The 16581-nt window shown below is 40.5% G+C and overlaps 1 long non-coding RNA gene across 1 annotated transcript; it reads left to right on the plus strand.

Annotated features, from left to right (window-relative positions):
• The first annotated feature begins 623 nt into the window (after nt 1-623).
• On the plus strand, nt 624-12682 carry LOC120987056. Its single transcript, XR_005775899.1, has 3 exons — nt 624-688; nt 9314-9320; nt 12598-12682. It is a non-coding gene; the product is annotated as an uncharacterized LOC120987056 (long non-coding RNA).
• The last annotated feature ends 3899 nt before the right edge of the window (nt 12683-16581 follow it).

The raw sequence follows: 16581 nt of genomic DNA on the forward strand, positions 1-16581 counted from the left end.
AAATGTATTTTAAGTTTAAAAATTTATTGCTGAAGTTATTCACCTAAGTCACCTCGCCGGAGCCCATACATTTTAACGCTGTACGGAGACGGATCTCTGTACAGCTACATTAAAACCACTTTGGATGTTGGATCTTGGAAGACTAGTCGTCACATTATCGGACCCGTGCACTAGCAAGTGGTACCCGCCATCTTTGCCCCGTACACATATGTATTACATATGGTTTAAATAATATTAATAATAATAATAATAATAATAATAATAATCTTACAGCCAGACACTGTTGTTATTTAGTTATTGTGTGAATAGATGTGTCTACACCCCAGATTAGGTATATTTCATTTCAGGCATAGGTTGCAGGGCAACTGTTAGTTGCGCTACCATTTTCTACGTCTGTTTTAAGCGTAGAAAAAGGTCTAAATGTAAGACAGCTCAAAAGCTGTCTTACATTTACAACTGGCGCTGGATGCGCAGAAGTTATGAAGAGGCTTGTGTCTCTTCACAACTTTGACAAAACTACCACAAGCTTAGGGGTTCATTAAGACCGCTTCTAAAACGCTGCTCTTAATAAATGTGCCCCTATGTATTTTCAATATCAATAAAGATGTATTTTTGGGCTTTTTCTTTTTGTGATTCTATAAGACAGGGGTCAACAACCTTTGGCACTCCAGCTGTTGTGAATCTACAAGTATGTTAGGGAGTTGTAGTCTTACAACAGCTTGAACATCCCGTGGATTCCAAGTGCGTGGTGGCATATGACATCACCATATCAGCCAGCGGGATGACGACATCATGCACCATGTGAGTTTTCGAGTGGGATCTTCAATCAAGATGGCCACAGCGGCCTCTTCGTGCTCAAATGGATAATTTTTTTTTTTTAACCAATTAATCTCCGAAAGCCCTAATTTTTTTATGAACAATCAATGAGACATCTGAGGGGATCAATGATGGAGGGCGGCGCAATCGCCTTTCCTGTCATTGCGCCCGCTATTTACAAAGAAATGTGCTTTGTGACAAAGTAATTTGTCATGTAGAGAAATTTTGTGAAGCAGTTGAATCAAAGTTTTGTAAACTTCTCTCTTCTCTAATCATGTTACATTTAAAGGGCATCTGTCAGCAGAGTTGTACCTATGAAACTGGCTGACCTGTTACATGTGCCCTTGACAGCTGAAGACATCTGTGTTGGTCACATGTTGATATGTGCCCGCATTTCTGAGAAAAAGGATGTTTTGATATATTTAAATAAGCCTCTAGGAGAAACTAGGGCATTGCCGTTAGATCTAGAGGCTCAGCTCTCTCTGCAACGGACATGCCCTCTGCACTTTGACTGACAGGGCCAGGCAGTGTAAACGTCATCGCACCTGGCCCTGACTTGTAAAGAGAGCAGAGCCTCTAGGTGTAACGCCAACGCCCCCATTGCTCCTAGAGGCTCATTTGCATATATGAAAAGATTATTTTTATAAGCAACATGGACACATATGAACATGGGACCAACACAGATGCCTTCAGATGCCAAGCGCATATGCAAAGGTCAGACAGTTTCATAGGTACAAATCTGCTGACAGATGCCCTTTAAAAAAGTGCATGAAATACTACTAAATTCAAAAAAAAATATTACTGTATAAACTACAAACTTACAGTCTACTGATTATAGGACCTTTCAACCATATCTGTATAGAATTTTTATGTTCTCCTTGTATGTGTGTGGGTTTCCTATAGTCCAAAAACATACCAATAGATTTATTGGCTTCCATTGAAATTCATCCTTGTGAATGTGAACCCTAAGGACTAATGGGAGTGATGGCAATTTCTGTAAAGCAAAATATGTTACACCTTTATAAGCAGCAGGAAATTAATAAAAGTAATGTTAGCTTTTGCTTATTTAATGTTGCTGGAAACCCAGATGTTCTCATACATATTTGACATACTTTGTGAAGAAATCGATTAGACTCATTACTACGTAGCTTCTTTCATTGTCTAGCCTAAAGGACATTTTCATGCATTTAATTTTAATTGTGCATTTTACGGTTTATATTAGTATTATCTGAATTGTTAAGAAGAACTATACTCCAACACTACAGCTACAAATGAGATGTTTTGATTACTTTGCATTCTCTCAAGTATTAGTCAAGTTACCTCCATTTACATGAAGAGTAATTAGCTAGACTTTTGAAAACTGGGTTGAGTAAAACTATAAATTTAGTTTAGGTGTAGTTGAACACTGAACTGGAAAATTAGTTCTGGCACATGATGATGTAGATAAATTGTGACTTGGAATAAAAGGCAAATTAAATATATAGTTGCAATCTTGGAATCTCCCAAATTTAAATGGGTTATCACATTATTCATGTAAAAATGAAATGCAGACATCATACACTACACAAAATTCTCTTTTTAACAAAGCTGGAACCAGCCCTGTTCCTCACATAGATCTACTAGATTCATTTCAAGTTTGCAGCTCAGGGGTGAGGGGTTTGTTTTCAGGAGGTGTGTTGTTTCTGTTGCTGCTGTCTCCCTATCACTGCTCAAGATGCATGTCCTTTCTGCTGCAGCTCTCTTCCTGTAACTGTCACAACAGTAGATATGGCTGGTGATAGTCAGAACATTACTAAAGGTGGATCTAGTAAGGAAAATAGCCGATAGTGCTATGCAGATACATTCTATTGAATAATTCCGTGGCTACACCAAATTTTTACTCTCATAAGATTACAGAAGTATTCATATCTAGATTCTGGTTTGAAAAATGTAGACTATTTTACTGGGACAACCACTTTAAAGATACAAAGGGAAAAGTTCAAATCCCCAGTTGTAATCCACAGGATAGGGTATAACTGTCTTAGTGGCAAAGGTCAGCCTGTGTGCCTATTTTAACAGAATAGAAGGCACACATGCATATCTGATGCTCAATTCAAGTCTATGGGACTGCATGGGAGTACAAGCACTCAGCTATCCTTGGCAGCCCCGTAGAGTAGAATGTAGTTGCAGAGCACATTCAGTTATCTTAATGGGAAAACAGTCATCAGTACCAGAAACAGTGGAGGCCCAACCCTGAGCACCAATCCAATCATCTGTTTGAATAGACAACGGCACTCTGGGGAGTGCTGCAGCCTCTTCCTAGGCCAGTGATGTCACATTCATCAGTCACATGGCTTAAGAACAGCTCCGTCCCTTTCAAGTGAATGGGCCTGAGCTGCAAATTCAAGCACAAGCACTAGCCAATGGACGGTACTGTGCCTGTTAAGCTGGAACCTCCCCCCACCCAAGCTCAGACTGTCTAAATATTAAAGGAGTGGTCGTATCGCTAGGATATTCCCCCATTGTCTTATAGGTGTGGAGACCCGCATCTATATCAAGAACGGAGCTGGCAAACTGGTGTCTGGAGGACTCCGGTCCGGCCACCACCAAGTGCTTTCCCCATAGAAGTGAATGGGAGTGTACCGCGCATGACCGGCCACCGCTCCCATTCACTTCTATGGGCTGGACGGAAATAGCCCAGCCATCGCTCAGCTATTTTCGGTGTGCCCATAGAAATGAATGGAGGGCGGCTGCGCATGTGCAGTGCGCACTCCACCACTTTCAGGGCTCCGTTTAGGAGATAGATGTGGGTCCCAGCAGTGGGAGGTGCACCTATCAGGCAATGGGGGCATATCCTAGCGATATGCCGCCATTGTCTCAGATGAGACAACCCCTTTAAGCAGGATTTGTAAGTTTGCCCCACTTAATATCAAGGTCATTTTAATTTTTAATAGTTGTTACATTTGTTGACATCCTGCAAAATTAAGTAACCATGAGTGCTATTTCTTACAACGTGAATTCAAATAGATCAGATGGAGCTTGATGAAAATATTAATTACAACTGATTACTTGAATGATTTTTACTTTTACCGTTTATCCCTGCTGTTAATGGCTGTTAAACTGTTAAACTACTATGTTTTGGTTTTTCTATTATCCATTAAAATATTAGATTACTTTGTATTGATTATGTTATTACCTTTTAATATATGTTACTGCCTTATTTTTATTTCCAGTCATTATCGTCAGGAATGTGTTTTGCTGATTATTTTTCATTAAATGGGCAATGTTTGCTTGTTTAGCTGCGTTTATCACACTATTGTTCAATATACTGTATTATATATATATATATATATATATATATATATATATATATAAAATAAATAAATAACACCGCAGCACATCCGAAGGTGAAGAAAAAGTGGGATCCTTTATTCACCTATGCGACGTTTCGGTCCGCTTGCTGGGGCCATTCTCAAGCAATACATCATTGAAAAAACTGAGTTTTTATGTGGTCATAACAGATTAGCATACATGAGTGACAATTAATAAAATATACAAAAAAAGTGTCTAAATACATCTCATACAAATATAAAATTGACAGGCCTGGAGGACAATTAGGGTTAAGTGCATAAATTTGTATAATCAGAGCTTCCAGGTATATTAGTTCATGAATAACGCAATAATTTACACAAGTGGCAATCAACAGTGTATAATCGTCACCTGTAGGTGTGTAAACGTAGCAGGACCAAACGTGGAATCAGGCATGCTCAATGGTGGGAGGATACAGTGTTGCGAATTACACCGCATGGATACGGCGTCCCGGAACTACAGCTGCGCATGTCGGTGATGTCACACTAAAGGAATCACATTATCCCTGTGTGAAACATCACCTGACACGTAGCGTAGCACGTCACCTTAGTGAAAGTATAATACAAATGCATGCGTCATAACAGTATAGATTCTAAAATAGAAAAAGTAATACAGGATGGAACACCCAGGGCATAACATCGGGTGACGTGCTATCTTACGATGCACTGTCATCCGAAATATGCAGGCAGAGGAGGAGGGGACAGCGGCACCCAACACCCTCCCACTTTGCTCGTCACAATTTAACCCATAACAGGTGAAAAACATCCACAGTAGCCATAGAAATACGCATGCAAAAATGGTTCAGATAGATAAATAAGTACGCGGCTGTCACGGGATAAGCCGCACATGTCCATCATCTACTTTATTGGCATTCATGGATCCGCTGTTAAATCAGTCTTCACCGGCTATTTTTTCATACACTGAAGCCGACAGGGACAGAATTGTGGGGACATGTGGGGGTAACGTGGACTTCCTCTCGGTTCCCTCACTGTTAGACATCAAAAAGAGGTATGAACGTGACGCAAAAAAATGCCTTACTTTGGAATTACACTCTACAACTTCAGTAGAATATGTCAAAACCAACCGCATACCCAGGGGGATGCGCGTACAACCGAGATCCTCCATGTACTCACATGACCTAGAATTCCGTTCCAAATATGAACGAATCTCCAATAAATACTCATTGGATTTGATGCTTTTAAACATTGAATTTATGCGCAAAGATTTACTTTCTACAGCAGCAAGCAAGACTGAGGAAGAAATCTTATTGAGGGCAACTTTGTCCCCACAGGACTTTGACGAATACTATAACAAGTTTCAACCCCATCTGAACAAGCTCAAAAGCGAGATCCAAGAAACTAGAGAGGAAAATGGCAAAGGGACACAATGGATTATACTACGGGTCATATTTATAACTGGATTGACAGCAACCGACCGAATCCAAATCTGAGTGAAAAAAGAGCAAAGAAGCGGGATGATTCTAATACCAGCAATTCGGCTACTTTTTTAGGGCCTCCACCAGTCTACAGAAAAAAGTTACAAGAAGGGGCGGTCGAAATAGAAACCGACACCGTAAAAACAAGGAGTCAGAAAATTCTGAGAAAGACCAATGCCTGACTGAACGGACTGTGGTAAATATATCTTCCCACATTTTGACACCGGTACAATCACAGTTACTGGAAAAGGGTTTAAGTTTCTGTCCAGCTAGTGCTATTAATTGGTATGAGTTAGAAACTGATTTACTGTATTTTTTCAGACTGATTAAACTTAAGATTCATTTTCAAGATGCACACTGTTCTATCACTAAGCCTATGCATGAGCTATGTTTGTCTGATTGGGGGTTGAGGGTAAAAAAAGATTTTTCCCCTCAAATATCCTCTAAGGCCTTTGATGTATTTTCAGATGCAATGCTGAGTGACATACAACAGTTAAAACAATCTGGACTTTTGGATCACATTCAACACCCAAATGTTTCCAAACAGGAATTGCAGGCACTCGAACAGTTAATCCATGACCACTCCCTCACCATCAAGTCTGCGGATAAGGGTGGTGCGGTAGTGGTCATGGACACTACTATGTATTTGTCAGAGGTAGCCCGTCAGTTATCTGATTCTGCGGTTTATGTTAAACTCCAAAGGGACCCCAAATTTGACATACAGCGTGAATTTAAGTCACTGGTTAATACCTACAAACAAATAGGCCTCATTGATGAGCAACTTAGTGAGTTCCTACAGATAGACCATCCAGTCACCCCTTTATTTTATTTATTGCCAAAAATCCATAAAAATTTACAGTGTCCTCCCAGCCGACCAATTGTTTCTGGCCGTGGTTCTTTACTTAGTAATGCTTCTATTTTTTTGGACAAGATTTTGCAAACGTATGTGGTTACATCCAGATCTTATTTGAAGGATACCACAGATTTTTTGTCCAAGTTAGCAGACGTGACGATGCCGGAGGACGCCATTTTGGCCTCCTTCGACATCGTCAGTCTGTATACTTCTATACAGCATAATATTGGGATGGCAGTTGTGGAATCCGCTTTGGCAAACTCTGACTATACCATTGAGGCACAAACTTGTTTTGTAGCTTTATTACGCTTGATTTTGCATAATAATTATTTCCTTTTTGGAGATGATTATTATATGCAAATCAGAGGGACGGCCATGGGGACGAATGTGGCCCCCACTTACGCCAACATGTTATTTGGACGGGCACGGCCTCTGAGCTACAATTGTTTCATAATTATTTAAACAGCCTGATTCCTGATATACAATTCACTTTCGAATTTTCTACCAGCACTCTGCATTTTCTAGACGTTAATGTTCGACGCACTGGTTGTGCGCTGAGCACTGAGGTCTATACTAAACCTACTGACCGCAACACCGTCCTTAGGTTTGACAGTGCTCATCCTCGGATGATGGTGCGGTCATTACCGTATAGCCAGTTTATTAGAGCCAAACGAATAGTTAGTGACACATCTGTACTAAATAAGACTTTGGAAACTATGACACAAAGTTTTAAACAAAGGCAATATCCAGCTTCTATATTGAAGCAACAACTAAAACGCATTAACCAAAAAGAGAGAAGAGAACTATTTCAAGGCACTAAAAGAGACCAATTTCAGAAAATACCCTTTGTATCCACCTTTTGTGAAGCAAGCCCGTATATCAGTAAAATTCTCAATAAACATTGGTCAATTCTCAAAACAGAACACAAAAATATTCCTGAATTTTCCACCAGACCGATAATGTCTTATAAGAGAGCCCGCAACCTAAAAGATAAATTAGTAAAAAATTATATAGGTCCACAAAACGGTGTACGCCAATCATTCTTGGCCCCTAAAAAAGGTGGCAGTTACCCGTGCCTTCGCTGTGTAAACTGCAAATACATGGTGAAGGGACGTGAATTCATCCACCCAAACACAGGGATTTCTTATCCTCTTAAATTTTATTTGACTTGTGATTCGTGTTTTGTTGTTTACGTTTTATGGTGCCCCTGTAAATTATTGTATGTGGGCGAAACAACATGCGACTTTAAGTCTCGCTTCAACCAGCATCGCTTCTCTATACAGAAAAAACGCAAGGATTTGCCTGTCTCACACCACTTCGCGGATATGGACCATGTTGAAGGCGATCTCAAGTTAATGATCCTTGATCATGTTCCGTTACCGCGGACTGGTGGTAATCGCATGAAATTGCTTAAAAAACGTGAGTCCGAATGGATCTTTAAATTACAAACCATTAGACCGGGGGGTTTGAATGTAGAGTACAAGCCATGGTTATTCATATGATTTCCCTCAGTTCTGTTCCTGCCGGTGTATGTGTTGAAGAATTTGCTCTTCTGTTTTTAATAAATATATTTGGATAATATATTTTTTTATTTTTTCACTTACAGAACCTTCGGTTGGAAGGGCTTTGCTCAACAGGAGGCTGGATGCTTTTGGACATGTGCGGCTTATCCCGTGACAGCCGCGTACTTATTTATCTATTTGAACCATTTTTGCATGCATATTTCTATGGATACTGTGGATGTTTTTCACCCGTTATGGGTTAAATTGTGACGAGCGAAGTGGGAGGGTGATGGCTGCCGCTATCCCCTCCTCCTCTGCCCGCATATTTCGGATGATAGTGCATCGTAAGATAGCACGTCACCCGATGTTATACCCTGGGTGTTCCATCCTGTATTACATTTTCTATTTCAGAATCTATACTGTTATGACGCATGCATTTGTATTATACTTTCACTAAGGTGACGTGCTACGCTACGTGTCAGGTGATGTTTCACACAGGGATAATGTGATTCCTTTAGTGTGACATCACCGACATGCGCAGCTGTAGTTCCGGGACGCCGTATCCATGCGGTGTAATTCGCAACACTGTATCCTCCCACCATTGAGCATGCCTGATTCCACGTTTGGTCCTGCTACGTTTACACACCTACAGGTGACGATTATACACTGTTGATTGCCACTTGTGTAAATTATTGCGTTATTCATGAACTAATATACCTGGAAGCTCTGATTATACAAATTTATGCACTTAACCCTAATTGTCCTCAAGGCCTGTATTTAGACACTTTTTTTGTATATTTTATTAATTGTCACTCATGTATGCTAATCTGTTATGACCACATAAAAACTCACAGTTTTTTCAATGATGTATTGCTTGAGAATGGTCCCAGCAAGCGGACCGAAACGTCGCATAGGTGAATAAAGGATCCCACTTTTTCTTCACCATCGGATGTGCTGCGGTGTTATTTATTTATTTTACATCATACACCTTGGTAAAGTGTTTTCATCGCTGGCACCCAATTACTGGCCACCAGGAGTGCTGCCCTGAACTTCCGTAACTATATATATATATATATATATATACAGATGTAGCAGGGTTAGCACTGAAGCTCTTAACTCAAATTTCTTAACTCATCGCTTATCCTGTTTCTAAGTCACATACTCAGGCCGTGATTGATGCTCAGGTCCTAGAGTATCTGAACAAGAAAATGACTTTCAATGTATCTAGCTCAATACAACCATTCTGAACATTGCTGGGCCACACAAGCCAATTGAACTTCTGCAGCAAGTAGAGCTGGCCTGATAAGGATGCTGTCCCCACTATCAGCAGCCAAACTACCTCTGGACCAAGACCACCAGCTCCCAGGTTTTAGATGGTGTCTCCACTAGTGTTGGGCGCAAATATTCAAATAGCGAATATTAATCGCGAATATTGGCACTTTGAGAATCTGCGAATATTTAGAATATAGTGATATATATTCGTATTTTCAAATATTCTAGATTTTTTTGCTTGTGGGCCAATGAGAAGGCTGCAATGTCTTTGTCTGAGCTTAGCAATATCCCTAGCAACCAATAGAAAAGTTGCCTACCCCTTACTACAGTTGCAAGAAAAAGTATGCAAACCCTTTGGAATGATATGGATTTCTGCACAAATTGGTCATACAAGGTGATCTGATCTTCATCTAAGTCACAACAATAGACAATCACAGTCTGCTTAAACTAATAACACACAAAAAATTAAATGTTACCATGTTTTTATTGAACACACCATGTAAACATTCAAAGTGCAGGTGGAAAAAGTATGTGAACCCTTGGATTTAATAACTGGTTGAACCTCCTTTGGCAGCAATAACTTCAACCAAACGTTTCCTGTAGTTGCAGATAAGACGTGCACAACGGTCAGGAGTAATTCTTGACCATTCCTCTTTACAAAACTGTTTCAGTTCAGCAATATTCTTGGGATGTCTGGTGTGAATCGCTTTCTTGAGGTCATGCTACAGCATCTCAATCGGGTTGAGGTCAGGACTCTGACTGGGCCACTCCAGAAGGCGTATTTTCTTCTGTTTAAAGGGAACCTGTCACCGGGATTTTGGGTATAGAGCTGAGGACATGGGTTGCTTGATGGCCACTAGCACATCCGCAATACACAGTCCCCCTATCTCTCTGTGCTTTTATTGTGTAAAAAAAATTATTTGATACATATGCAAATTAACATAAAAGAGTCATATCTTAAGAGTCATATTTTCAAGCTCTGACTCATCTCAGGTTAATTTGCATATGTATCAAATCAGTTTTTATACAAAATAAAAGCACACAGAACTATGGGGACTGGGTATTGCGGATGTGCTAGTGGCCATCTAGCAACCCATGTCCTCAGCTCTATACCCAAAATCCCGGTGACAGGTTCCCTTTAAGCCATTCTGTTGTTGATTTACTTCTATGCTTTGGGTCGTTGTCCTGTTGCAACACCCATCTTCTGTTGAGCTTCAGCTGGTGTCTGTGAAGGTTCTCAGTTATTCAGCTGGTGGACAGATGGCCTTAAGTTCTCCTGCAAAATGTCTTGATAAACTTGGGAATTCATTTTTCTTTTGATGATAGCAATCCCTCCAGACACTGACACAGCAAAGCAGCCCCAAACCATGATGCCCCCACCACCATACTTCACAGTTGGGATGAGGTTTTGATGTTGGTGTGCTGTGCCTCTTTTTCTCCACACATAGTGTTGTGTGTTTCTTCCAAACAACTCAACTTTGGTTTCATCTGTCCACAGAATATTTTGCCAGTACTGCTGTGGAACATCCAGGTGCTCTTGTGCAAACTGTAAACCTGCAGCAATGTTTTTTTTAGACAGCAGTGGCTTCCTCTGTGGTATCCTCCCATAAAATCCATTCTTGTTTAGTGTGTTACGTATCGTAGATTCACTATCAGGGATGTTAGCATATGCCAGAGACTTTTGTGAGTCTTTAGCTGACACTCTAGGATTCTTCTTCACCTCATTGAGCAGTCTGCGCTGTGCTCTTGCAGTCATCTTTACAGGACGGCCACTCCTAGGGAGAGTAGCAGCAGTGCTGAACTTTCTCCATTTATAGACAATTTGTCTTACCGTGGACTGATGAACAGCAAGGCTTTTGGAGATACTTTATAACCCTTTCCAGCTTTATGCAAGTCAACAATTCTTAATCGTAGGTCTTCTGAGAGCTCTTTTGTGCGAGGCATCCTTCACATCAGGCAATGCTTCTTGTAAAAAGCAAACCCAGAAATGGTGTGTGTTTTTTTATAGGGCAGGACAGCTGTAACCAACACCTCCAATCTCATCTCATTGATTGGACTCCAGTTGGTTGACACCTCACTCCAATTAGCTCTTGGAGATGTCATTAGTCTAGGGGTTCACATACTTTTTCCACCTGCACTGTGAATGTTTACATGGTGTGTTCAATAAAAACATGGTAACATTTAATTCTTTGTGTGTTATTTATATATATTTTTTTCAATTTCAACACCTTTATTGATATAAAAAAACAAGTACACAAAGGAACTTCAAGCTTAGTGTAATAATACCACTTTACCCCCTAACCCCCTTTCCCACCCCCCCTCCCCCTGTGATGCGTCCGCCCCCTCCTACCCCCCCCCCCCCCCCCTATAAAGGGCAGAAAAAGAAGGGGAGAAGGAAGAGAAGGGAAAAGAGAGAAAAATAAATAAAAAACTTCCGAAAACAGTTAAATCAACACTTCCAGTCGTCCCATATTTTAATCCATTTCTCTAATGCATCTCTCTGCTTGTAAAGAATCAGTTCGTAATTTCTAACCTTATTAACCAGATTTATCCAATTGTTTACCTCTGGAGTATGGCGTGCAAACCAACTCCGACTAATCAGGACTCTGGCCAATAATAGTATTCTACCTAGGAGGATATTTTGATATTTATGGCTACCTAGTGACGAGAAATAATTCAATAAAAACAATTGTGGCTAAGGAGGAATCTGTATTTTTAATTTATGGGTAAGAAGATAATGAATACCATTTCAATAAGCTCCAAGTTCTGGGCATGCCCAGATCATGTGCAAATAATCCGCACCTACAGTATCACATCGAGGGCATTTGGAGGCATCTCTTAATCCACAATTGTTTAACCAAATGGGGGTAACATATAATCTGTGATAAATATTAAACTGTATTAGAACATGATTAAAGTTGTGAGATAGTAAGTAAAAGTTAGTAAAAATACTTCCCCACCCTACCGATTGTATGTTTGGACAATCCATCTCCCAGGCCCTTTGTCCCGGCGATTTTGTCTCTCCAAAACGTGACTTAAGTAATAATTTATATATATTTGAAATCTTCATTCTTTGTGTTATCTTCCCTAACCACCCATTTAATGGAGAGGTATATTTCTAACAAGTCTATTTCTAACAGTGATTTATCATTCAAACTAAAAAGTGCCGACCGAAGCTGAAAATACCTAAACCAAGAAAGATTCGCTATGTTATGTGATAATTCCACAAACGACTTAATCTCTCTATTCTTAACAACCTGTGTAATATAAAGAATCCCATTCTTTTGCCAAAATTAATCCACTGCTATACCCTCTAGGGCAGTGATGGCTAACCTCCGGCACTCCAGCTGTGGTGAAACTACGATTCCCAGCATGCTCCATTAATTTCTATAGAAGTTCTAAGAACAGCCAATCAAGTGTGCATTTTGGGAGTTGTAGTTTTACCACAGCTGGAGTGCCGGAGTTTAGCCATCACAGCTCTAGGGTCTGTAAGTGAGTATTATGCCAAAGAGGCGTAAATGTAAGTGATCCCTTTACCCGCAACCATCCTCTAGTGATAGCCCACATTTTCAGAAGTGATTTTGTAGTCTCTTTATGGCCCTGGTCTCTATTAATCAGTAGCCCGGATTCCAAAAGCGTAAATATGTTGTTATGCAAGGAGCTTCTCACTAACCTACTTAAAAAGGTACTATTTTGCCATTCATAGCACGTCCATAACTGAGCACCAATAAAAATAACCTTTGAAGTAAGGGAGATTTAAACCCCCCTGCTCCAAAGGTTTATATAGATATTCCAATTTGAGGTGCACACGTTTTCTTCCCCAAACTAAGTCATTGATTATTCTTTCCATAAGTTTAAAATATTTATCCTCTATCCAGATGGGTGTATTCCTAAGAACATAGAGGATTTGGGGTAGAATCACCATCTTGACCAGTGATACTCGATCAGCCCTAGATAAAGGGAGTCTCAACCAAATCCCTATTTTTGCTTTAATTTTCGTTATCAATGGGATCAGATTGAGTTGAACACAATTTTCAACCCTGGGAGATATCATCATACCCAAGTATTGAAAAGTGTCAATGACATCTAGTTGGGTAATCGAGGACTCCTTTTGGGACACCGGATCTAATGGCATCAAAATTGTCTTCGACCAGTTTATGTCTAGGCCTGATACCTCACCAAATAATTTAACCATCCGGTTAATTCTTGGAACAGTTATTTCTGTATTATCTATGAAAAAGAGGACATCGTCTGCGTATAGAGAAATACGATCCTCCACGCCTAGTATTCCAAATCCTTTAATTTGAGCGTCCTGCCTAATAGCCAGAGCCAGGGGCTCAATATAAATATCAAATAGGAGTGGTGATAGTGGGCAACCCTGGCGAGTACCTCAGTTTAATTTAAAACTGTTAGTAAAGCTCCCGTTAAGACTCAACTTAGCCGTGGGGGATCTATACAAAAGTTTAATCATATTTATGAATCTCTCCCCAAAACCCATCCTGGCCAGAACCCTCCACAGGAATCGCCACTCCACCCTGTCAAAGGCCTTGGAGGCATCCAATGACAGGATGGAGCGAGCAGACCCCCCAGGAGCCTGTATATTAGCAAAAAGCCGGTGAAGATTGTGATGAGTACCCTTATTTGGGATAAAACCGTTCTGGTCCGGATGGACAATGGAAGAGATGACCCCGGCGAGTTTTGTGGCCAAAATTCTTGCCAGGAGCTTTACGTCCGCGTTCAACAGTGAAATCTGTCTGTAGGACCCCAAATCCTGGGGTCCTTACCTTTTTTTGGAATTAATATTATTACAGCTTCCAACATTGAACCCGGTAGGGTCCCCTCCTCCACCGATTCAGCAAAGACCCCCAACAGTTTAAGAAGAATAACCTCCTTATATTTACTATAGAATTCGTATGGGAGTCCGTCTGAACCAGGGGTGGAGTTACCCGAGCAAAGTTTAATTGCCCCTTCAAGCTCCTGAATTGAGAGATCAGCCTCAAGTACCCTCCTTTGAGCCAAGGTAATAGTAGGAAAAATAATACCATCAAGATAGACATCCATCATTTCTTCTGTAATCCTACAATCGGCTCCAAGAAAACTTTCTCTATAGAATTTTGTCCAGTAACTATCCTCCCATTAGCCAGACGGATATTGTCTATGTTTCTCTTGGGTTCCTGACTCAAGGTAACTCTAGATAAAATTTTCCCCGGTCGCCCCGATTCGGTGAAATATTATTGACCCTTAAAGAATAGACTCTGTTGGGCCTTCTCCAGCAAAAAATTAGAGTATGATTGTGTGGTCTTCTGCATAGTTTCCCTATTTTCCTCTGTCCTATTTATATAAAAGGATTGTGTAGCTAAGGAAGCTTGTTCTTTTAAGTTTTCCTCCTTTTCCCCATACTCTTTTCTCAGGTTGGCGATATTACTAACCATTATTCCCCTCATGTAGGCCTTGAAGGTGTCCCATACTACTTGGGTTTTTGCTGAAGTATAATTAGCCTCCCAGAATTGGTTAATTTCCTATTGTATTGTATCATGATTCTTTATTACTGATAACCAATAGGGGTTGAGTCTAAATGGAGACCTCCCTATTTGTTTATCATCAGTCAGGCAGAGCTCGAGGAGCAAGGGGAGATGGTCCGAGAGTGACCTGGTCTTATACTTCATCGTTTAACATATCGCACATATTTTTTATTCATCAGAGTGTGGTCTATTCTAGACATAGATCTACCTAGTTTACTAATGCATGAGAAAACCCTTCTCCCCTGTCCCAAACTTCCCCAAATATCCTCGAACCCGGCCTCCAAACAAAAGCGTGCCAAGGGGGACCCCTGAACAGAGGCGCCCCCCTTGACACCCATAGAGACCCTGTCGACCGCGGGATTGATAACGCAGTTAAAGTCTCCCATAATCAATGTAGGACATTCTGGCCATTTATCCATAAATTTTTGCAGAGAATTGAGTACTAAAAAAGAAAATGGAGGTGGAATATAGACAAAGGCCAAAATACACATCTTCCCCGCCAACCTACAGTATAGGAAAACAAATCTCCCCTGATGGTCAGCAGTGGATGCCCCGCACGTAAAATCAATCGTTCTATGAATAAAGACAGTCACTCCCCTAGAATGACTAGAGAAGGTGGAATGGTACGTGTGCGCAGCCCATCCCCTGGTGGCCACCCTGGAGGTCTCCCCAGTGAGATGTGTTTCTATCAAACATACAATGGCTGGGAGATGTAAACGCATCAGGTCAAAAAACGCTTGTCTCTTTCTTCTATCCACCAGGCCCCTGACATTCCAGGTAAGAATTCTAATTGCCATTATAAAGAATAATAAAAAAATAAAAGATCTCTTCCCCACACTAGACACATCACAGCCCCCATCCAACCCCCCAATCAAAATAATCCACCGCATAAAGCAGCAGATCTCTCGCCTATGACCACTCGACAGACTACCCGCTAATTAAACAGAGAAAGGGAAAAGTAAAAAACAACATCTGCCAACTATTGATCTATTGTTCCCAACAAAGCCTTAAGCAATTGGATCACATATCGTTTCGTTCAAGCCACTCCGCAGCTTTGTCAGGCGTATCAAAAAATTAAGTTGTATCATTAAAAATAATCCGGAGTTTAGCTGGGAAGACAAGTGAATACTTGATATCCCTTTCTCTTAATCTCTTTTTTAACAGTAATAAACGAGCGTCTCTTTTCTTGGACATCTTTTGAAAAATCTGGGAAAAAGGCCAGTCTATTTCCATCGTAAAAAACAGGGGGACATCCCCTCGCCCTTCTTAGTACTATATCTCTGTCTCTTGAAACCAGCATTTTTGCAAGGAGTGTCCGTGGTTGTCTCCCAGGAATTAATTTACCGCCTGGGACACGATGGGCTTCACATACTTCCAAGGGTTTACATACTTTTTCCACCTGCACTGTGAATGTTTACATGGTGTGTTCAATAAAAACATGGTAACATTTAATTATTTGTGTGTTATTAGTTTAAGCAGACTGTGATTGTCTATTGTTGTGACTTAGATGAAGGTCAGATCACATTTTATGACCAATTTGTGCAGAAATCCATATCATTCCAAAGGGTTCACATACTTTTTCTTGCAACTGTATATAAGAACCTCCCCAGCAGCCATTTTCTACAGGTTTTTTTTAAAGTTCTGAGAGAGACAGCAGTGACATTTCTGTGCTCTGTGCTTTCCACTCATTACATTAGATAGATAGTTAGATAGCTTATATATAATACAGATAGTTAGTGGGAGATAGTCAGTGTAGGTTATATCCTGATAGAGTGTAGCAGTTGTGTAACACCCCAGAGCTGTGTTACTACATGCCTCTACCCCGCTACTATC

This window comes from Bufo bufo, chromosome 1 (assembly GCF_905171765.1).
Source record: "Bufo bufo chromosome 1, aBufBuf1.1, whole genome shotgun sequence".
NCBI lineage: Eukaryota > Metazoa > Chordata > Amphibia > Anura > Bufonidae > Bufo > Bufo bufo.